The sequence below is a fragment of the Bacillus rossius genome (assembly GCF_032445375.1).
Source record: "Bacillus rossius redtenbacheri isolate Brsri chromosome 4 unlocalized genomic scaffold, Brsri_v3 Brsri_v3_scf4_2, whole genome shotgun sequence".
Classification (NCBI taxonomy): Eukaryota; Metazoa; Arthropoda; class Insecta; order Phasmatodea; family Bacillidae; genus Bacillus; species Bacillus rossius.
Window position 1 is genome coordinate 47444251 of NW_026962011.1, and position 24802 is coordinate 47469052.

Here is a 24802-nt window from a genome sequence, read left to right on the forward strand (position 1 = left end):
AAGTCGAGTGGAAGAGAGATAGATGCGGCGCAAGCGTACAATGAGCGTAACGGGACACAGCGTAACGGAAAAAAGTGCGTAACGGGACACAGCGTTACGGAACAATGTGCGTAACAAGACACTTTTTCGTGCGTGCAGCCGGCGTTCATCGATTTATTAGACGTTGTCACGTCAAAAAAGTATTTGATTGAATTTTATCAAAACCTGATTTCATTTCAAGCTTTATTCACGGTGAAGGGTAGGTTCCTAATCAGCAAGATATAGCCATTACGACCCGATGGATTGTGCTACAAGTTATAGAATTCCAGCGTCTCGAAGAGGAACCGAAGTAATTTGCAAATTACTGTTTTAAAGTCAGTAGTACTGTTTGTTTTGTACACTGAGAAACAAATGAAGTATGGTTTAAGGTACTCGCAGACGCCTTCAAGTTGGAAGGAAAATATGCAAAATATCAGTGAAGGCAGTATGTTATTTTGGGTGATGCAAGGGGGGCTGTTACAACACCTGCAATTTGTATGTTAGTGTCAATAGTAAAGTTAGTTTTTTTTAATACACGTGTTCAAATTTTATTTTTTTTTTCCTTTTTTTAAAAAAAAAAATCCTTACTTCTTCCCTAACCCAAAAAAAAATTTCTTCTACACGACACAGATTGTTACTAAAGAAAGCTGTTGGTAACTGTTCCTGTAACACGATTTATTAAGTGTATTTGGGAATGTTTTATGTACGGATTATTTTGTTGCTGGTACTGAAGTTTGATAACTAACACCTTGTAAACCTACTACAGAACAGCTACTTTGCCCTTCCACTGCTCGTTTTCCTCAGTGCAACATGTGTTCCACTGGGCACTCAAGCTTAAAACTGGCGGTAGCACATAAGCTTGAACATGGAGCAAGTCTTCGCTTGCTGTTCATCCTCACGCTGACCACACGAGGGTATACAAGACTCTCCACTAATAACATGACAAACATTCAACATGCTATTAGCCACTTTGCCTTACTCCCTCTAGTGGAAATATGTCGAATTTCACACGCGCGCCAATGGTAAATGTAAAAAAAAACCGAGTACCCAAAATAATTTTAGCACCTAAGAAAAACCTGAAAAGAAAAAAAAATCAATGGTTCAGTCACTGGCAAATAAAAGGAATCCAGCGATACAGAAGCTTAGCTCTTACTGCTGTCCTTGGGAAACTGCTTTCATAACTGACTGTACAAGGCCAGGTTTATACGTGCTGTGGCTACGTCCAGGACACTAAAACGGAAATAATGTTGTTAGGAGCCAGTGTTGCCGGGCGAAACTGCGAAATCAAATGACCATAATAAACCCCACACACAGAACATAAGCGTTCGCTACCGCAAGTACGTAGGGTTTACAATTCCCCTTCATTTGGATTTATCATACTAGGTAAATACTTGAACTGGGATGTAACTTGACTTACATGTTGCCCTTTATGCTGAACTACTATGAACAATATTGAAGTGGTATAGGAGTTGCAGTGGACCTTCGAGTGTAAGGTTGCGAGCTAAATAAAAAGCTGTTCATTATGTGTAAAGTCTTATTCAAGCCGCAATTTAATTTAGGTAATTATTTTATGCAGATTAGAATAACAACTGACGTAAATTAAAAATATATATTTCTGATCATTCCAAAGTATCCAGTGATCGACGGAAGGACAGAAGTCATTCGACACACCCGCGTTAGATTGTTAATTTTTACAGTCGATGGAAGGATACATTACGAACTGGAGGCAGATTTTGAGCAGGGGTACAAAAAGTGTTCTTCTGAACACGTACCTTCCAAATTACATTCGAACTAATATGAAAACTTTTGAATCTTTGCTAAGTGTTTTCATTCAGTCGAGAAGGCGCGTGTGGCCAGTCGGAACAGATGAAAGACAATCCGTGCAGCAAGTTGAATTTTTTGAAGCTGCTTAAGTAAATGGTTGTAAGAAGTGGATTCCAAACTGCTCAGGTTAGCTGGAAATCACTTTAAACTTCCAGCCAAACAGTCTTCTTACTGACTTTGTTTTTAACTTTGTTCGTGCAAGAGACGAAAATTTTTTGCTGTCGAAATTGATGGTACGCCTGGTCGTTTAAACCAAGCTAGTATAATATTAAATTCAAAGAGGATTTATCTTTGGTCAATGTTCAGAAATGTGTGGGACAAAATCATAGATTTATACCCTATGTCTTTGAAAGCAAGTAATGGTGCCTTAAACCGCTCTATAGTCATTAGCAACGTTAATTAATAACATAAGTATGCAAAACTAAAATAATTTGAAACTTAATTTTTTTTAATACTTGAAATAACACCTATACTAAACTGCTCGGACATGAATCAGTGTGGAAAAAACTCGGGGGGGGGGGGGAGTGAGGGGGGGACTAATTTGCTTGCTGTTTTCAGTCAAATTATTTCCAATTGTTGGTACGTTTTTAAGGACTTCTGGGAAGTAGGGGGGGTGGGTGATTTTTTCCCCCATACCATCCTGCGTGCGCCCTTGCCTTTAAGGGGTTTAGAATAATTGAGCATTTTCAAAATAATGTTATGGCAACAAATGTTAAGATATATCTATATATTTTTTAAAGCGAGTTGTAGACGGTAATGGATGAGGTACACTCTGCTATGTTTTGAGTCACGAAAGGTTTTTCCGTCAAGTCTGTTGCAAGCGATCAGATGACACTCACCGTGATCTGGAGACGTCCCGCACTTCCCCTGGACGGCGTGGAGAGGCGCACTGAAGGGCTGTCCCAGGACCGCGAACCACGCGGCGCCCGCTATCGGCAGGATGGTAGGGGTAGGGGAGGGGAGGGGGGCAAGTCCTTATCAGTGCGTGGCCCGGCAAGAAACCCGCCGCGGAGCGGAGCTGATAGCGCACTGGACTCGGCGGAGACCTGGACAGTCCTCACGGGGGCGCTTGGCGCTTGGAGCGAGCCCCACGCGTCCTGGGTGGCCCCTCCCCCCTCCACCCCTCCCCCGTTCCCCCCCCCCCCCTCCACCGCGGCGGAGACAGCGGGGCCCGTTCTTCGCACCTCCGCGCGACGTCACCCTCGCTTCGTTATCATAACACGGCGCGCGCCGATGTCAACAAGGCGGGGTGCTCGTCAGCACACCGCGGAGGGGGTGCGTAACTCCCACTCGCGTTACACAGAAAAATATTTTTGACGTGACAACGTCTAAAAAAAAATCGATGAACGTCGACTGCACGCACGGAAAATGATGACTCACTGTCCCGTTACGCCTCATTGTACGCTTGCGCCGCATCTATCTCTCTTCCGCTCGATTGGAACAACCATCGATTTGACTTTTTTCGAGGCACATTAAACTTGAAACACTCCCGTTCGTTTCCTACTTTTCGTATCGTCGTCCTATCCTTAACAGAATAACACAGATTGGAAGAAGTTAAATAGCAAGCATGTATAAAAGTTATAGTTAAAATAATCTCTTCGTTAAAGTAATAAACATATTTGAATTAATGAGTGCAAATAAAAGTAAATTTATCAATTAAATTTTAGATTTCATTTCACTCCTTCTTTGTATCCATACAAAAGAGTGATAATTCAATAAAAATGATTCAATTTTATTCATAAAAGTATGCAATCATTTCATCAATGTTTGTTTATAAAGTTATAATAATTGTATATATTCACTGAAGACATTATACGACATATGGAACCAGCCAGTGGCGTAACAAGTCACCTGGATGGTTCTGTCAAGGTCCTGCGAAACTCGCGTTATCATTGGCTGACCGAGCTCTGAGTGACACATGCCACTGCAGAAGAGGAGCCTCGACACTCCTTGAAGGACTAGAAGTCAATTTAAAACTCCTGACAATCACACTTATCACAGAATCGCGCGCGACCCGGTGACGAAGTGACGGCAGCTAACGAACAACTGGAAGGTTTGGCATGCGATTGTGGTTTCCAACTAATCGCCAGGAAAACAAAAGAAAAAATTGGTTGTCTGTAAAGTCGGTTTACGGACGATAGTTTAACGTGACAACGTCATAACAATACATTGAAGAAAGGATTGCATACTTTTATGAACATTATTGAATCATTTTTATTGAATTATCACTATTTTGTATGTATACAAAGATACAATTTAATTGATACATTTACTTTTATTTGCACTCATTAATTCAAATATGTTTATTACTTTAACGAAGAGATAATTTAACTATAACTTTTATACATGTTTGCTATTTAACTTCTTCCAATCTGTGTTATTCTGTTAAGGATAGGACGATGATAGGAAAAGTAGGAAACGAATGGGAGTGTTTCAAGTTTAATGTGCCTCGAAAAAAGTCAAATCGATGGTTGTTCCAATCGAGTGGAAGAGAGATAGATGCGGCGCAAGCGTACAATGAGCGTAACGGGACACAGCATAACGGGAAAATGTGGGTAACGGGACACTTTTTCGTGCGTGCAGCCGGCGTTCATCGATTTATTAGATGTTGTCACGTCAAAAACGCGAATTATGCATGTCTACATTGTGCATCAAATACCAAATAGCTACAGTCACACAAATTGTTACAAAATTATCTAAACATGTTGTTTCACACGAAACAAGGTGAGAAATCGAGTTTGTTATAAAGGGAGGGGGAAATATCCTTCGTCTGTTATCCACTGGTTGAAGGTCACGCGCCATATTCGTATTTGTGTTCTCGGTAAAAAAAAAAAAAGTTAGGTTTTGGATGACGTCTTCATCTTTCCACCCGAGCAGGTGTGACGTATTTATCAGCTGGTCTCTCATCCCCCCACCCTTCCTATAATCATTTCTCCTCAGCTTCCTAGACGGACTTGGGAAAGGGTCGGAGAAGGAGGGGAGGATATGTGTTTACCTCGGCCTCACAAGTCAGGCGATACGCCGAGTGACCTAACCGCTTCGTAATCTCACGCGAGACGGACGCTGCGCCGGTCCCTGACGTCAGCGCGGCTCCTTATTGGTCGGTACAGTGGCATGCTCACGACCCCTCCCTCCTCCACACTTCTGCCCCTCGAACGTTGATCTCGCGACCAGCTATAGCCTACTTATCCATCTGTGGGAGACCGCGCGCCGTGCCAGCCCGTCCAGATCGACAGAAAGTCCCTGTGCTACTACCAACCTCGAAATAATTCACCAACCAATGTGTAAGGACAGGAAAAATTCGAGGGTTCAATGACCTGTAGGATGAACTCCATAGTTATACGTACACTTGGTCAAATGTCACCCATTCATTGGCTGCTGTCTTGTAAGGTGTCCCAACGTAGCAGCCTGTGATTCGATACAGCTTTAGTTGAGTGTTTCTCATTGGCCCAGAGTCACCCAGGTGAGTTGCGAGTCAATAGCAGAGGCAGCACTGAGGTATAACTATTTGTATTTTATCCTATCGCGAAATGAATTCGCGAATTTTTCCGGTCTTTGCCAATATGATATAAAGTTATACTTTGCATTCATTCGAGCGACTATAATTGTTTTTTGATAACCTAAAAAAAGTGTTATTTATTTTAATGGTTTTAAAGCTGTTTAATTTTAGCGTATCCAAATTATCACCTTTACTGTGTACATAAGTAATGACTGTTCGAAAAATGGTCACACAGATACACTTAATTTTTTTTTTTTGTTAACGCACGTGTATACTTTCGTAGTATTCGTTGCTAGATAACTTGAAAATTATATTTGATTTTGTTTTGAAAATCTAAAATGAGACTCAAACAACAGACTGTTGGGAATAAAAAATTTAACCTTTAAAAGGAAAAAAAAACAACGTAAATGCCACCCTGCATTGCCGTAAAAAAATATACATAAATTTTGGAGCATAAGTATGGATACAAAATGTATTTTGGCAAAAGGAAGAAAGTGTACATTTAACACGAATATATTAGTTATTGGCATTAGTCTGCAGGATAGGTATAGATATATGCTCTACCACATATTAAAAGTGGTTATTTTCCTACATATAATTTGATGGTTTTATTTCTCATGTTCATGTACTGAGGTTGGTACGTATACTACCCACCCACCACCAAAAAAAGAAAGTATCCAATAAGGAACTTCCGCAAACATGGGAGTGACGTCTTTATCTATCCTTACTTACACTGTGAGCCAGTCCGTGCAGAAACGTGTAGTGTATCTTCACCAATACGAACACTGCATTAAGTGGGTGCCTCCCATTTGAGGCCATGATTTTATATTTATATTAATCACTGATCAACTTTTAGAATTTTTCAATTGTTTAACTTTCACTAAATGAAAAATATGTACAGCACATATTTTTTGCATAATTAGCTGTCAAAGTTACATTTTTAACGTTTTTGGGTTGTACAAATAAGGAGAATTTAATTTATTGCAGAACAGAAACTTTTTAGGTTTAACTGCAATGCCACTGGCTACTTCATGATATGATTTACATTGTTACCACAAAAACTCATTTAATGTTTCTTGGCTGTCAAAAACATAACAAATTTGAGAATTTTGATATTGCAGGTAAAATTAATTAATATTTTCTGAAATAAATTCAAACCATTTCTTGGAGTAGACAGTGGCATTGCAGTTAAACCTAAAAAGTTTCAATTCTGCAATAAATTAAATTCTCCTTGTTTGTACAACCCAAAAACGTTAAAAATGTAACTTTGGCAGTTAATTATGCAAAAAGAATGCGTTGTATATATTTTTCATTTCGTAAAAGTTAAACAATTGAAAAAGTCTACTCGTTTATCTGTAATTACTGTAAATATAAAATCTTGACCTGAAATGGGAGGCACTCCCTTAAAGCTACGGCCCCACAGGGCGCTGTGTTCTCGATGTTCGCTACGCGAGTAAAATATAGTCAACTGCCACTGGCCACACACAGCTGTGTTATTTAAGTTTTCTTATTTTGGCGATCCTGGCGACGTCACCGGCTGTTTTTTTTCTAAACGTCGCTGACTTCGCGCATGCGCAGACAGCAAAACCATCTGTTTTCGCGCGGAATTGAGGTGCACTTCTGCGGTTGCTTTTTATGAAGTTTCTCTCAGTATTGTACTTTTAAATAGCCATGTCGACAAAAAGGATTACGAAAACATACATGTTTATAGAATAAATCGATGGAAGAATATAGAAGGCAGGATATTAAGATCAATGCTTGGGATTTTATTTCAAGGTTATTCTATCAACCACGAATAACTGCAACTTACGATTACGAATATTGCAGAATGTCTTAAAATAAAAAGGTGCGTGTACTTATGTACGTGCGTTAGAAGTTATACTTACTTGGCGTAATAAAATAATGAAATTTATTTTTGCATGCAAATAATTAATATAAATAATATAATAAAATGACTGGAGGGATATTATAAACACGGTTGGTAAATAATTATAAATTCAATACAATTAAGAAATTTAAGTAAATACTCTGCATTCAATATTAAAAATAAAACATGTATAAAAATAATTATTTAATTTAGTCAAATAATTGAGATTAATTTTAATTAGTAATGAAAAACAATGAATATCCTGAATCTATGTTCTAATTTATTAATTAAATTATTTATTAAAAATTAAGGTAATTTTTAAATGCAAATAAATATCACATACGAAAACATAGCCTCACAAACACTCCCACGAAAACGCCCAGGAGACTACTAAAGCTTACACAGAAACTCCCTGCCATCGACAATGGAAGCTTACAAGCAACCTGACATCGTTAAACACACGGGAGCATAACCTATCTTATAAAAATACTATTGAAAAAGTTTATAAACATAAATTCTGTGATTAATATTCACAGTAAATAAATGTTTTTAATTATATGTACCAGCATTCAAAATCAATCACTGAAATATATTATGTAAAAGCACATAATTAATTTTTATTTATATGTGCCCTTTTTTTCATCCTGTGAAAATTTCGTTGAATGGTGCGCGCGCATAGTAGAAATAGACTTTCATCATTTTTTTATAACGCGACTAAAAAAATAAATTTTTCTGAATGTTAGCAGCGTCCAGAAAAAAATTCGTAATAATACACTCAGGGTTATAAATAAAATGAACAAATTATTTTGTAAACAATATAAAAAAAATTTTCTCTCGATATTATCTATTTAAAAATAAAATAATTCAACAGTAAAATATTTATACTTTTTGCTGTGGTATTTTAATTATTGTAGGATGATTATCCCACATACTGTAGCCAGAATTGTGCGTAGATTTAAATTCTTAAGCTAAGTGAGGAAAAAAATTGAGTGTCATTTTTAATTTATGATGGAGTTATAAAGTCTTAAATGAAATCAAATCATTATGAGACATTTTCATTAAATCATTAATTTAATACATTTGTGTAGATAAAATTGGATTATAATTATTTTTACAATCCAACACACATCAATGTAATGCTAAGAAATTAAAATACGTTTTTCATTATTTTCAAAGAAAATATTTGTATTATTGTAAAATACATACATTTTTCTATTATGTTGTATGTTTAGTTTCATAATGTTGTACTCTTTTACTACTTTAGTTATTTATTTATTGTGATAACCTCCTAGCGTCAGATTGATCTAATACTGAGATGAAGGAAGCCTAAGATAATATATATATATATATATATATATATATATATATTTGTTTGCAGACTAAACAAAATATACATATAAACTTATAACTAAAACTTTCTTCTTTCCAAATCCCTTTACTTGCCTTCCAATCGAACCGCGATGCAGTCGCTTAGTCAGTAGTCTTGCAAACAAGTACCAGGCAATTGCAAGTTACCACCTAAAAAAAATCATCTACAGTTATTAAATACTTCTGGAATCTCAACCACGCCTAACAACTTTGATATATTTAATCTGAGCTAATATTCTTCATCGTTGTTTTGTATTTTATCCAGTTGCAACAACTGGATGAAAATACATATCTTATCTTTGACCACGGAAAAAAAAAGAAGAGAGATCCCCTTTTTATGCGGTCCAACGAGTAGTATCTGTTTATAAGAAGTACTATCATTTTGCTTTACTTCGCTGTTTCAGCTGTACTACTATCTACACTAACATTGATTTTTTTAATATTATAAAAAGCACGCGTACGTAATATGCGTAGAAAGTTCGGATTATTATTATTTTTTTGTTATCAGACTCATCACGTTTTCGCTTGTTGGTGAAAACAGACTAAAAAAAATGCCACATGATTTTTCGAAAATAAGCCCGCGTAATAAAAAAAAATTGCCACGGTTTTTTTTTTTTTTTTTTTACAGTTTCAAACTGTGGCTGGCGGTGGTGATGCCAAGCGACTTTACGCACATTGTTCCGTTACGCTGTATCCCGTTACGCACATTGTTCCGTTACGCTGTACCCCGTTACGCACATTGTTCCGTTACGCAGTGTCCCGTTACGCACATTGTACGCTTGCGCCGCATCTATCTCTCTTCCACTCGACTGTTTATAAAGTGAAGTGAAAAGTTAATGTGGTTTTCATTGCTTATTACAACAACAATTTCTGCAATAAAGGTTAATTATTCTTGCATTTTAAAAATCTGATTACTAGTATAATTTCAAGTATTTATTCTTTTATTATTAAAATAAAAATGATTCAATTTTATTCATAAAAATATGCAATCATTTCATCAATGTTCTGTTATGACGTTGTCACGTTTAACTACTATCGACCGTAAACCGACTTTACAGACAACCAATTTTTTTTTTTTTTTTTTTTTTTTTTTTTACAAACTGCCGGAGTTTTCCGTGCGATCGTTGCGTGTCCGCGTTGCTCGCGCAGTTGACGACCCCACGCCATGGCGGCGATACACCGCCGATACGCGAGGCAGACCTGGACTTCCGCGCGGCCACTGCCAAGGTCGGGCGGCTCACGCCTGTCTCATATACCCACTCCACTCCGGCGGGCTCAGTCGACGTGAGTCAAGTTGGCGACCACACATTGGAATTTCAAGGTCAAAATGTGTCAAAAATTAGTGCTCAATTTGTGCTAATTTGACTTGATGTAAGTTTTTGGACATACGCCATTGCTAAGAACTTTTTCTGTTGAAGAAAAACTAATAAATAAAATAAATAAATAAATAAATAATAGCAGTTCCCGAAACGTCGCTTGTTTCTGTTTTGGTAAAACTATTGTATTTGTTTGTCTTTTCGTTTTGTCGTGTTTTTGTCTCGTTTCAACTGTTGTGCTGAATTATTTTGGGTTCAATATTTTTGTGTTGTCATCATTTGTGGTTTTTTTTTTTCGTTCTCTTAGTACATTTTTCTTTGTTTTTCTTTGTTTGTTGACCATATTCCTGTTTCGGAATATTTTGTGGTGTTCATATCCTTGTTGACAACAGCAATTGTTTGCTTAATTTTGTGTGTTTTTTGTCTTTTTTGGGTATTTTTATTTATTTATTTTATTTATTAGTTTTTCTTCAACAGAAAAAGTTCTTAGCAATGGCGTATGTCCAAAAACTTACATCAAGTCATGCACTCCCATTGCACAAATCTTTTAAAGATAACACTTGTGCTAATTTGTGCCGTAGAAATCAGAATTTGTGCTGCATTACGTAAAAAGTTATAGCATATATTAATTTGGTCGCCAACTTGACGTCAAGTTGGCGACCAACCGAGGAAAATATCAATTTTTTGGAATGAATTTTATGTCACCAAATAAGTGCTCAATTTGTGCTGCCAGAAGCCAAAATTTCCAGCTTATCGCAACGTAAACTAAAAAGTTATAGCCCTTGATATGTTTGAAGCAAATTGACAGCTGGCAAAAATTCAATAGCACTTTGCAACAGTACTTTATTTGCTAGATGAAGAATTCTTAAAATTTTCCCGAACAGAAGGGACGTGTTCTTTACCTATACAACCCTAACCAAGGAATCCTTTAATTTCAAGGCTGCATTCGATGAGAAACTAGCATTGAATCGAGATACAAATTCTTTCCACGTTATGCTGTATAACCAAATAATTTTTATCGGCAATAATTTATTTGCTCTTTTTTTACTCTATTTTCCAGGCATTTATTTATTTTAAGATAGTCAATCAAAATAAAGGCATTTAAAATTTATGAATTAAATAAAATTGATTCAAGTCAGAAAAAATTCACAACTGAGAGTGATTTACGGCTTCAATAATTTCAACGGATATTAGGAGTCTTAATACAAATGGATTGCGATAGTCTGGGGTGACGTAGTCTCGCTTATCAAATGCTCGAAATTTTGCTTTTGCGAAGCACTTTTGATATTTTTTGTAACACTTGTGGGTAAAAAAGAACGTACATTTCGTAGGTTCTTAGCATTAAATAATATCAACTGAGGTTCAGTAATAGTAGTTAGAGACCGGGGAAGTTCGCAGATTATTTTCGTCGAAGGTAAACTGCAAATATCTAAATCTCTCTATTGCTTTAATGATCGGATCAACATTGATTGGACACTCCCCTCTACGACTTGGGTGTCAACTAACAGCAAGCAGCAGAGTGACCGAAACCACTTCGACCCATTCAAAAGAAGGAGAGATTCTACAGTAAGGAAACAAACCAATAAGAAAGCATGAGTAGGTAGAGTATACCTAGAACTGTGAATTAATTTTACGCTGACATCAAATGATTCCGCGATATTTTCGGGTCGCTAGTAGCAGTCATTTGCCGAAAATGTGCAACGTTTTACACTCCTATGCTATAGGTACCCAAATTGAAGCAACAAGAGACCTTTCAGTTCAGCTACACCACACCACGAAGTGTCGTTTGGCTGGTCACAAGGAGCGCCTGGGTGCTCGTAGATAAAACACCGTTTTAAAAGCTGAACAAAAACGGTTATCGTGTCTTATCGTCTTTTGTGTCACTGGGGCTTTGCCTCCCCCGTTGTTTGAATATTTCCAAACACACTCCATGTGGTGACATCAACGTGCTTCGCTGACCTACATACTATACCTAAATATTCGTGCTCGATGTTGAAAAAAAAAAAATTCATGGGTGCGAGGCGGCCAAGCAGCGTTTGTAGTGAAACTTCACAGTCTGGTTGCAATTCAACGCCAGCTCACTAACAGTATCTACTCGCCTCGGTAACGATAAAATTCATGTGTTCTCAAGTTGTAAATACACTTATAATAATAAACTCGGGCTGAAAATTTACCGCAGAATTCTTTTAAACAATGCCGAGCGTGATAAATATACTCAAATTGTGTTTCAAACCACATTTCCAGACGCGAATCACACGTAGTTTCCGCACCCGCCGCTAGAATTCGCTGCCGGAGCAGCTACGTCGACCATCGAATAATTTGATTAGCATACAGGAATTTTTAACTACATAATGAAACGGCTCCGGTAAAAGTTAAGATGACTTGATATAATACCAAACCCTGGCTTAAGACCTTGATTTTCGATAAACATTTTTTTTTATTAAAACATTCCCCATTTTGTTAAAACTCATTAAACGGTTGATACCAAAAAGTTCCCCTTTGTCTTTGTGAACTTCGGTTACACATTTCCGTTCCATTCTACTTCCGTTCCATTCGTTAAATTACTCACACCAAATGCCGTATATCTAGGGACCGGAAAAATTCGCGGGTTCAATGACCTCCAGGATATACTCGCACATCCTCTACACACTCGGGCAAATGCCAACTGTTCATTGGCTGCTGACTTATGAGTCGTCTCGGCTGGGTGGCCTGTGATTCGTCACTTCAATGAGTGAGGGTCTCTAATTGGCTCTCAGTCCTCCAGATTAACAGTGGACCAATGGCAGAAGCAGCACTAAGGTATAATTATTTGAATTTTAGCATAACACGAAATGAACCCGCGAATTTTTCAGGTCTCTAAGTATACCGAGAGCTAAGCGTGTTACACATCCAAAACATGAAATTTGCATGCGTCTACCTACGAACACCACGATTCAAAAAAATAAACGAGATCGCTCCTGATTGGGCGAGTGTGTTTGCTCCCGCTGGTTAACCAGGGATCCGCACGCAGTTGTAACTCACCGGGCGGTATCAGTGTGGCTTCTTGCAGCGTCTCTGTTTGTGGTGGGATCAGAGACACGCTGTTAGGGATCGTCCATTAATCACGTGAGGCTCGAAAAGGGGGGGGGGGGGGAGTCGGGAAAAATCACGAAATATCACAAGGGGGGAGGGGGTGTGTAGAGATATATCACGTGTATTTCTTTTTTCGCGCGATTTCTACTAAACCGAAAAGCGACCCGTGTCCTTGACTCGCCGTAGCCAGGCAACAATATCCCCGCCCGCCGCAACATGAGCCACCCAACTCGGCTTACCAGTCGCCAGTAAGACTGTGATTTTGGCGCCGAATACATGCGTAAATCACATATAAGCCTTTCCTTTATTATTTTTATGCCAGTGAGAATAAACCTGCAACCTTAATGTGTGTCTGGACATTTTTATCACTGTGCTTAATTTTCCAGAATTAAATTAGATTATACCTATATTTAAAGATAATATTCTGAAATTTTTAAAAATATTTTGTCCCAAAAATATACACGTGTATTATTGGGGGGGGGGGGGGGGTAAACACTAAAACCTCACCACAAATCACAAGGGGGGAGGGGGGTTAAATATTTGCTAAAATTACATCACGTGATTAATGGACGACCCCTTAGAGCTGCGCTGTCACAACAGTGCCCTAAGCCCGTTAAGGGTCCCTTCTATAGCCTGTCCCACGCTTAGACTGCAGTGCACTGTTGCCAGACTGATACTTGATGCCACCCGGCTTGTTAACATCAGGAAAAATTATTTTGTGTGCCATATTTAATTTTAATTAGTTTTAATATTGAAGTTGAAGTAGCCGCGACGAAGGCGAAGATATCACCGACGTTTCGGTCGACGTTGCTGACGCCATCATCAGCTGCTGAAGTTACAACAAGTTCTCCTGCCTTTTAATATTATCGCCTGAAAGAAAGGGTGTGTTTCCCGATTGGCTGGGACCAAAGGCAATCCGGACAATCGAAAATCCAGATAATCCAAGGTAATATGGTTAATAAGCAAACAAAATCCTTATATAAGCAGACTTCAATTTATTACGTAAAAAAAAACTATGTTTTGAACAAAAATACCTAGCATACAAGAAAGACATGGAAAAAAAATATTTAAATAATTTTCCACGTCATTTCTTAACAAAGAATCCGTCCACTCTCTCATGTTTCAAACATGTATGGCGTTTAAATGAAGCATGGTGACGAAAATGCTTTATCATTAATAATTCAGCTGGAGCGGTGTCGGGTTAAATCTGATCTGGATCAACGAGGACCGGATAAACGAGGTTTTACAGTACCAAGCCATCACGCAGTGAAAGCAAATTATATATTTTTCAATCTAATTACTAAGAATTTCACACGTTTTCGATAATAAAAAAAAAAAGCGCACATCAAAAATAATAAGCCATAAGAACCAAAATTTCTCCTAAAGTTTTGCAGTTTTCATTTGTATGTTTGTTAATGTCTCGGGACTTCCGTGTATTACAAACAGCATTTTTCTTACGTGCGCTTGCGTTCTCTTGCGTATTATACAAATCCGGCCTAACGCACATACAATCATTACCACTACTGGAGGACCGTGTAGATTCGCCTGATTTTCCGGTGCCAGGCTAGCATTTTTTTTTTGCAGCTTAGTGACGCATTAAACGCGCGCGTGCGTGTCAGTGTGTGCGTGTGTGCGTGCGTGTGTGTGCGCGCTGGCATGTTAGGCTGTATCACTGCGCGTGGCAAAGTTTGTTTGCGACGCACGACTCTCTAATTAGAGCGGCGCAAACAGGCGCTACCGCGAAACAGACTTGGGCGCAGGTGCTTAACGTTTCAACCGGCGAGAGAGAGGGGGGCTTACCGCGACGGAAGATAGCGGTGTTTGCGGGTAAGCGCGGACTAGCTCGCTTTGATCTCGGCGCCCGGCGCAAACAGAGCCGGCGCGGAGGAGTCGGACTCTAGGCGCCGCTCAGACACCAACAAGCACGAGTCAGGGCTACGAGGCAAGTCGAGAGTATTAAAAGGCAGGAGAACTTGTTGTAACTTCAGCAGCTGATGATGGCGTCAGCAACGTCGACCAAAACGTCGGTGATATCTTCGCCTTCGTCGCGGCTACTTCAACTTCAATATTAAAACTAATTAAAATTAAATATGGCACACAAAATAATTTTTCCTGATGTTAACAAGCCGGGTGGCATCAAGTATCAGTCTGGCAACAGTGCACTGCAGTCTAAGCGTGGGGCAGGCTATAGAAGGGACCCTTAACGGGCTTAGGGCACTGTTGTGACAGCGCAGCTCTAACAGCGTGTCTCTGATCCCACCGCAAACAGAGTAATTAATTAGCAATTAGCGACTCCTCGCACACAGCTGCACACATCTGGAACACCTGCCCAAGATAACACATCACCAAAAATAAGAGATAATAAGTACCTAGAGACCGGAAAAATTCGCGGGTTCATTTCGCGATAGGCTAGACTCCAAACTCGTACACCTTTATGCCGAGTCAGCGATTGGACCACCGATTAACTGAAGGACTCTAAGCCAATGAAAAACCTTCAACAAAAAAACGTATCAAATCACAAGCATCCCAGTAGACGCGTGTCACGAGTCAGTATCCAATGAGCAGGTGCAATTTGTCCCAGTACATAGAGTACCATGGAGTCTATCCTAGAGGTCATTGAAACCGAGAATTTTTCCGGTCTCTAATAATAAGTAGTATCAATCCGGCGACAGTGAGTTCCATATACTCTGTACTGCAATCTAAGCGTGTGACACACTCACTATAGTAAAAACAAAAAAAAAAACTTTTAAATAAGACCTATGCAAATAATTAGTTTTACTGTTTGGCTGCTATTTTTTTAATTCAACTAAAAAGTCGAAATACACTTTTTCAATGTTATTAAATAATGTGATATTTTGTTATGTTTAACTTCCTAAAGTAAAGCTGTATTTAACATTTATGATCTCTTTCCAATTTATTTATGTTAAAAACATTTTCTTGAACATTTTATCTCTTACTTAACATTTTCAGATGTTCTTGTTTTTTTACGTGACGATTTTTACGAAACAAGGAACACTATCATTAGAAGAAGAAAAAATGATTGTTGTAACACGGTATCAAATAACGTGTATGAGGTTTAAGACTAGCGCGGTGAGAATCAGAGCAGACTACTCACGAAACTGTGTGCAAATAAAGGAACGTGGAGTATGACTTGGCCAGCCGTTGGCTGGAGTGTGATTTAATAAAAACAATGTCACCCGCTAGCGCCTTCACTCACACTGCCGTGGAATCTCGAGTCCCAAATCGACACTCAAACATGTCAAAAAAATTGGTTGTCTGTAAAGTCGGTTTACGGATGATAGTTTAACGTGACAACGTCATAACAAATCATTAGAGACATGCAAAATTCGCGGATTCATTTCGCGATAGGCTAGCATCAAAACAACGATACCTTCGTACCGCTTCTGCGATTGGCCCACATTTTATCCGGGGAACTGTAAGCCAATGGGAAACACTAAACCAAGAAAGGGCCGAATTACGGACAGCCTAGTTGAGACGTCTCACGCGTCAGTAGCCAATGAACAGGTGTCATTTCCGCGAGTACTTAAATGACTGTGGAGTCTATCCTAGAGGTCAATGAATCCGCGAATTTTGCAGGTCTCTACAAATCATTGATGAAATGATTGCATAGTTTTATGAATAAAATTGAATCATTTTTATTGAATTATCACTATTTTGTATAGATAAAAAGAAGGAGTGAAATTAAACCTACAATTTAATTGATAAATTTACTTTTATTTGCACTCATTAATTCAAATATGTATATTACTTTAACGAAGAGATTATTTTAACTACAACTTTTATACATGTTTGCTATTTAACTTCTTCCAATCTGTGTTATTCTGTTAAGGATAGGACGATGATAGGAAAAGTAGGAAAAACGAATGGGAGTGTTTCAAGTTTAATGTGCCTCGAAAAAGTCAAATCGATTGTTGTTCCAATCGAGTGGAAGAGAGATAGATGCGGCGCAAGCGTACAATGAGCGTAACGGGACACAGCGTAACGGGACCATGTGCGTAACGGGAAACTTTTTCGTGCGTGCAGCCGGCTTTCATCGATTTACTAGACGTTGTTACGTCAAAAATACGACCGTCTGAAAGATATATATATATATATCCAGCTAGCTTTGTACTTTTTCTTTGACAGCTCGTGTTGGAAAGAAATAAATAAACGCACGGCCATATTTCCTCGCGACGCGTGCCGCTGACGCAAGGTCGGCGGCCACGTGACTGCGGGCGAGTGCGATCGTTTACTGCCCCCTCCAACCCTTCTATATCGTCTTTCTTTTGTTGCCTCCTGGCGTGTTCCCGCGCACGCGCTGTATGACGGCGCGTTTAACAGCTGTCCGCGGACGCGCGTCGCGAATGCCTTAAGGCCTCCGTCAACACCGTCAAAATTTCTCTTCCAATACCTAGGGACCGGAATAATTCGCGGGTTCAATGAACATTAGGATGAACTCCATAGTTCTACATACATTCGGACAAATGCCACCCACTCATTGGCTGCTGTCTTGTGAGACGTTCCAGCGTAGCAGCCTGTGATTCGATAAAGCTTTGCTTGGGTGTTTCTCATTGGCCCAGAGTCATCCAGGCGAGTTGTGAGCCAATAGCAGAGGCAGCACTGAGGTATAAAGATTTGTATTTTAGCCTATCGCGAAATGAATTCACGAATTTTTCCGGTCTCTACCAATACCTTCCAACAAGTTGTTTCAAATAAAGTTGGAAGGTTACCAACGTCTTTAGGGCAGCCATGTTTGTTTGACGAGTTGGGATGACTTGAGTTTCCATCAAGCATTTTGAATGCAGGACCGGTTATAAAAACACGTCGGTTGTTGAATGCGACCAGCCAATCAAAATCGTGCCCAGCGGAAACTGAAATGACGTCATTCCCGTCACAAAGAATCCTTGAAATTGCGAAGATAACATGGGCGATTTAAGAGGTTTTAAAGGTGAAACAAATAATGTTAGTATTAAGGTCGTATGCGAAGTAATGTTATATGTAAATAAATAACTTATGTGTATATAACTCTTAAACATCACGGGACCTTTATTTATTTCACGATTATTGATGTGAGATTTTCAAAGTTAGAAAATATACAAAAATCATATAGCTACTTCAAATTTTCATACAGCAATTTCATGCATAATTTAATTTCAACATAAGTTTAAAATAGAAAAGTTTGGGATAGCTTGGTCAAAAAAATTATAATAATATACTTGATAGTGTGACATGATTTAAAACATATTTCAGATTATCTGTCCAAATTCATTTGATGGAGAAAATTGGAAGCCTTTTTCCGTCCAATATTATCCTTTTCAACTCTGTCAAATATGATTGGAGACAAGTGATTGACAGTGTGACAGAACCTTCAACGCCCGCGTGGGGAGGTTCATTGTCCGCTCATGACAACCCGTCTACGTTGAACTTGGGGGGGGGGGGTGGGGGGGGGAAACTCGTGTTGTTTTTAATTACGCCGTGCACGTAGGGAATGAGTCAGAACCAAACGACTAACTTCAGCTGCAGGTTCATTACTAAAAAAAAATTTATAAGATTTTTAAAAAATTACGCCTTTAGACAATAGTTAAAGACAACCGGAAATTTTCCGAATTCATTAGACATCAGTCTAATATTCATAGTATCATATATGCTCCACCCACATATGATTGATGTGAAATGGTCACTCCACTGCCAACAGGTATTTGACTGGTCCACAGAAATAGATAGGTATCTTACGTTTGCAGTTTACATTGTGACCAAAAGAATGTGGGTAAGTGTTAACAAAACGGAGAACAAATTTTGCTTCAAATAATTTTGTGTTTTTGACGGTTATTCAAAATTTAATTCACAATATAACAAGATTTTTATGGTTAATAAATGGTTTACTTCAATCCAATAAGTGTTTATTTAGTTGACAAACATATACAGTTTTAAAACAAAAGCTACATAGAAACGGTCAGTTCAAAACTCTATTATCCATAATAGCATGCTTTCGCTACACGCTAGGAATGAAACGTAAAATTACCTTAAACGTTTTTAAAACTATAAAATAAAAACATATTAAATTGATGAAACCAATTGTATATATTTCGCAATGACTGCATTAAAATTCATTATAAATCAAAAGAAAAATACGAAGTTATAGAAGAACAATAATGTATGAATTACATCCTTAAAAACGAAATGGGTGCGGCTAGAAGTGAAAAATCTTAGAGGGATAAGAAATTCCAAGGGTACACAAATATTTGAAACGCGTGTACATATTAAAAGTATTCTAGAGTACAAGCGAGTGTAAATGTAAGCGAGTGTGTAAGAATGAGTATAAGTACTAGAATTAGTACAGAAGTATGCATGTGGGAAAGTAGACGCGATTTAGAATGATTGCAGTTGTGGTGTAATGAAAACATACCATCCAAATCTGCAGCTGCCATTTGAGTTTTCAGCAAGTTCTCCAGATTAACAGAGAAAACACTTTTTTGTTAAGTCATCGCCTCGAACCATCTTACCACGTGTAAAGAAGTTTCACTTCAAGAAATTACACTAGTTCCAAGCGCTAAATCTCAGAGCATTCAATAAAAAAGCTCCTGAGCAATAATTATTAAATTTTTTTTTGTAGCATCTCAGCTCTCGGTATACGGCATTTGGCAGGAGTAATTTCGTGAATGGAACGGAAGTCGCATGTAACGGATATGTGAAACCACGGTGCCGCCATCTGTGGCTAAAGGCACGAACCAAAGTTTACAAAGCCGAAGGGAAACTTTAGAATATTAACTGTTTAATGAATTTTAACAATTTGGGCAGTATTTTAATACAATTAATTGCTTGTCGAAAATCAGGTACAAAGCCGGGGGTTTATAGGTCTTTCTCACGTTTATGGGAGCTGTTTCATTATATAGTTTACAATTTCTGTCTGCAAATGGAATGATTCTATATTCGACGTGTTTGCTCCGGCAGCGAATTCTAGCGGCGGGTGCGGAAACCGCGTGAGTTTCTCGTACAAAATCTTTAACTGAAAACACAATTTCGTATATTTATCACGCTTGAAATTGATTTAAAGAATTCTACGTAAAATTTCGTGTTCGAGTTTTCGTATTGCACGTTACTGGTGAGTGGTAAAGGACTCACTTTTTTTGACGTAACAACGTCTAATAAATCGATGAACGCCGGCTGCACGCAAGAAAATATGTCCCATAACACACATTTTCCCGTTACGCTGTGTCCCGTTACGCTCATTGTACGCTTGCGCCGCATCTATCTTACGTTCACTCGATTGGAACAACCATCGATTTGACTTTTTTGAGGCACATTAAACTTGAAACACTCCCATTCGTTTTTCCTACTTTTCCTATCATCGTCCTATCCTTAACAGAATAACACAGATTGGAAGAAGTTAAAAAGCAAGCATGTATAAAATTTGTAGTTAAAATAATCTCTTCGTTAAAGTAATAAACATATTTGAATTAATGAGTGCAATTAAAAGTAAATTTTTCAATTAAATTGTAGATTTCATTTCACTCCTTCTTTGTATCCATACAAAATTGTGTTAATTCAATAAAAATGATTCAATTTTATTCATAAAAGTATGCAATCATTTCATCAATGTTTTGTTATGACGTTGTCACGTTAAAATATCGTCCGTAAACCGACTTTACAGACAACCAATTTTTTTTTTTTTCCTTCTTTTCCAGCGAACGGCATTAGATCAAAGAGTTCGTTTCGCTCCAGGTCTCCCGGTAGGTGATAATGTAGGCGCTACTTTTCACGTCGACCACGGAAGAGGTGGTGGTTGTTTGAGGGGGGGGGGGGGGGGGGGAGAGTTACGAGAAGGGTCGTCGCTCGGGCGGGAACCCTCCGCCCACCAGTCACGTGGTCGCTGTCACACGTGACGCTGAATCATCCCTTAGTTCTCGGTAAGCCGAGTGAGGTAGTCCTCCTTGGTTACCGCTGTAGAGAACGTGGTGGTGGCTTAGGACGGTATTCCACTGTAAAGTATTTTATAAAACATATTTTATAAAATGTCTTTGACCCAGATTCTTTGATAGTGTAATAGGCCAGCTTTCGTTAATTATTACATTTATAAAATTTCTTTTATAAAAAGTAATGGGTTGGCATTACATTTTATAAAAGCAGTTATCCAGTTTACTGTTAAGATCGTGTCACGGTTGTGAATTTTCTAAATGGCCACACAGCCCACAAATAAGTAGACTTGGGACACAACGACAAAGTTTATTTCTTAGTGCAAATGTTTCATGAAATGCTACACGATGCAAAGTACGAAGACTACAAAAATAGAAATAAAAAGCAAGATGTTATAAACACAGTTAAACCTGGTTGTACTATCCTAGACGTAAAAATAATTCAATTAAATGTGGTTAAAAAGTGTAACTGTTTAATGAACACTTAATACTCTTTACCCTACAATGAAATGTTATGAAATTCTGATAAACGGGATACTTCTTTGACATATATATTTTACATTGTGTACTTAAAGCCTAAAACTTTTCTAAAATAATCACTCTTCAAATATTTTATTAAAATATAAAAATTATATTTTATAAAATATGTGTTATAAAATATTTTACAGTGGAATAAACCATACACTGTCTACAAGATACTTCATTACAGCAGTCAGGATACGTAGAGATGATGATGTCATTAGGGCGTAACAAAAAAAAAAGGGGGGGGGTTGTCTGTAAAGTCGGTTTACGGACGATAATTTTACGTGATAACGTCATAAGAAAACATTGATGAAAAATTGCATAATTTTTAATTTTCAAATATTATTTACAGTTTTTTTGCAAATTTAATTTATATAATTTGTTTAAATATAATCACGAACAATAAGATAAAAAGCCCGCCTTAACCTGTTTCATATTATAGAAGATTTTCTCGCACGGTGGTTGGCCCGGTTCTTGCACGCTCGGCTCAGGCGGAACGTGACAATTTTTCGTGCGTGCAGCCGGCGTTCATCGATTTATAAGACGTTATCACGTCAAAAAAAAGTATCTTAACGAAAACAGTGAAACCATCAGAAAATTTGAATTGCTATTTGGCGCCATGACTGCTCCACTTGCACATCTGTGGATAGTTATGATAAACTTACAGGAGTAGTAACAAAGTTGTACCAAGAAAATGAAACAACCAAAATTACAATCCGTGGCAGGGATTCCGGAAGCGTTGAAGTTTGACCTCGTCCAATGGCGTCGCGAGAATCACCACCGCCCAGGTCACGTGGTTCCTCGGTTTACGACTCCGCAGGTAGTCACTGCCACTGTCATTACAAGCCGCCGTCTCCAAGGTCTGCCGCCCCAACAAAGGCGTGCTCTTGCGGTGCGGTCGGCCGGTTTTTTTCGTTCGTTTCCTTTGAAAACAGGGCCAGCGCGATTGTTCGCCAAAAGAAACGCAATGGCGAGGACTTATCGCATCGATCTCGGCGACGTAATGCCGCCGAGGAAAAACTGTTAGCGGAGAATTAATTCAGTCAAGGACTCCCGCGTTGTTTTATTTCAGCTCCAGCGAGGAGGTGACAGTGAAATAAACTTTCTTACACTGACCTAGTAAAAACCCCATTACGTAATTCCCATCACTAAAAACATCATCACGAATACTGTGGTCGTTCGCGGGATGCACATCACTCTAGGTAGGGTCATTACCACAACGCCGAAATACCATAACGCCGAATGTCAAAATTGACCACAAAGCCGACAGCTAGAAAACTGCTGTGTACCACAACGCCGAAATAACAACTGAATGAATTTGTGTGTGTTTCTTAAATGTAGGTACCTTAACGCCGAAATAGCACAATCAAACCTAACCTTACCTAACCTAACCTAACGTAATATAACCTAACCTAACTTAACCTAGCCTATCCTAGCCTAACCTACCCTAGCCTAACCTAGTCCAACCTAACCTAGTCTAACCTAACCTAGTCTAACCTAACCTAACCTTTGTGGCAGTCTTGCAATGACATTTTTCGGCGTTAGTGTATTTCGGCGTTGTGGTACACAGCAGTTTTATAACTGTTGGCGTTGAGGTATTTCGGCGTTGTGGTCAATTTGGTATTTCGGCGTTGTGGTGCGTCCCCCTCTAGGTACCACAGGCTCATCTTCAAGTTTAATATCGAACTTGGCTATAATTGTTCTTTCGAACATATATCCCCAGTGTTTAAAACAGGTGATTTTTAACGTCTACGATACTGGACGATTATGATTTGTCATTTAACACCTGAAAAATGTATAAAAAAAATGACGCCCATTCGTAAAACTTAAAAGTATTTAAAGCATTAAAAAATTCTGTTCTTTGGAATAGAAAATACGGAAAACCAAATAGTGTTTTGTTGTAAAAGACTTTCACTGTAAACCAGCCAATATAACCGGTCACGTGTTTGTCATTCAGCTTCATGTTAAGAGGAAACCTCTAAGAGTGCAAATCTGTAGGGCTCGCAAGAGGGCCCCGCAGAAATTTTCAGGGGGGGGGGGGGGGGGGGGGGAGCGGCCCGAAATTTTTTCACATGGGGTTAATCGACACGAAATCTCGGGATACGATGCTTAAGATATTTTGGTTCACATGCATGCAATAAGCAGAAAAAAATTTAAAATATACAGAAAGTTTTCCATAAGACATTTTTTTTGACATGAAACCTATTTCACAGTCACGCTTTTGCAAGTGCAGGCAGGCACCCCCTCAGGCAGGCAAACACCCCCCTTCCCCCCCGGATCTACGCCCATGGAAACCTCCATCGTAAAGAAACCATACCGAATTCATCCTGTTTGGAAAACCGTAATGTAATAACGTGGCTTTGAGCAGGAAAGGAGGGAAAAAATCTGTCTCCGTATTCATTCATGAATGCATGTTGTTCGTCCACATAGGTTTCATTATACAGTTAGCAATACAGATCATAGCAATGAGTACAACAATCAGGTACGAGCATCCATTTTTGCCTTTCCTTGGGTTTACTTTTAAGACTCTGTCTCACGCGCCATGCGAGTTATTCAATTTTCTTGCCGTTATTGTTAATTAAGGGTAGTTTATGTAAAATTTATCACGATAGCTCTTTGCAATTTTAAGATACGCTAATGGCGACAAAAAATCTCATGCAAGTGTTCACAAAAACAAAGAAATTTTTGTTTGTGTATCTTTATAAAAGATTCCCTTGGAACAGAAAATGATAACGGGTATTTTTGCATTAATTAAAAAGATTTTTCGAAATAATGCCATTTATTACAAAATTTGGGGCATAATTTTACATTCGAATTCATGTTACATTCAATCATAATATTTTTTAATCATGGAACAGATAATAGAATGTTCACAATAACTGGGCTTTATTTTGCTTTATTATGCTTATTAATGTGTGCAGTTAACACTGGAAAGCTATTCAGGAAACGGTTTACAAAGAACTTTTAACTATTGCAGATACTGGGACAACACAAGACCATAATTGCCCGGGCGACAATCCGAACATAGTGTTACTGCAAACGCTATTTTGTAGTGATACAGTTGTTAACATGTAAATGTACAAGTTTACATATTTCTGTAATTTTACATAAATATTTCTGTTTCATTTACAAAAAAATTGTATGATAATCTGTGTATTTTTTTAGAACTCGCAAATAAGGTTACGTTAATATTTGTAACGTAACGTGCAAAAAAACATATTTTACTGAAGTTTCCAAAATATTTCCTGGATAAACTGGTACTTCAAAATCTACCTACGCCTGTAGGGTGTGCCGAAAGGGATTTTGTTTGTTTGTCAGATCTTGTTTCGCACGCACCACAGTACCTACTCACGTATCCTCTTCGTGCATTAGCGAAGCGATAAAAGTATATCCGTGAGTGTTG

General features: G+C 38.4%; 1 protein-coding gene across 4 annotated transcripts in view; it reads right to left on the reverse strand.

Annotated features, from left to right (window-relative positions):
• The window catches only part of LOC134541889 (BTB/POZ domain-containing protein 2-like), a 109287-nt gene that overhangs the window by 43243 nt on the left and 41242 nt on the right, over positions 1-24802 (reverse strand). The window contains exon 2 of one of the 4 annotated variants that reach the window (XM_063385615.1): positions 2682-2771. The exons of 2 other annotated variants lie outside the window; for them this stretch is intronic. The gene's annotated coding sequence lies outside the window, so the exon portion shown is untranslated. Of the gene's footprint in view, positions 1-2681; positions 2959-24802 lie in introns of those variants that run through there. One more of the 4 variants, XM_063385616.1, reaches the window with a different exon arrangement.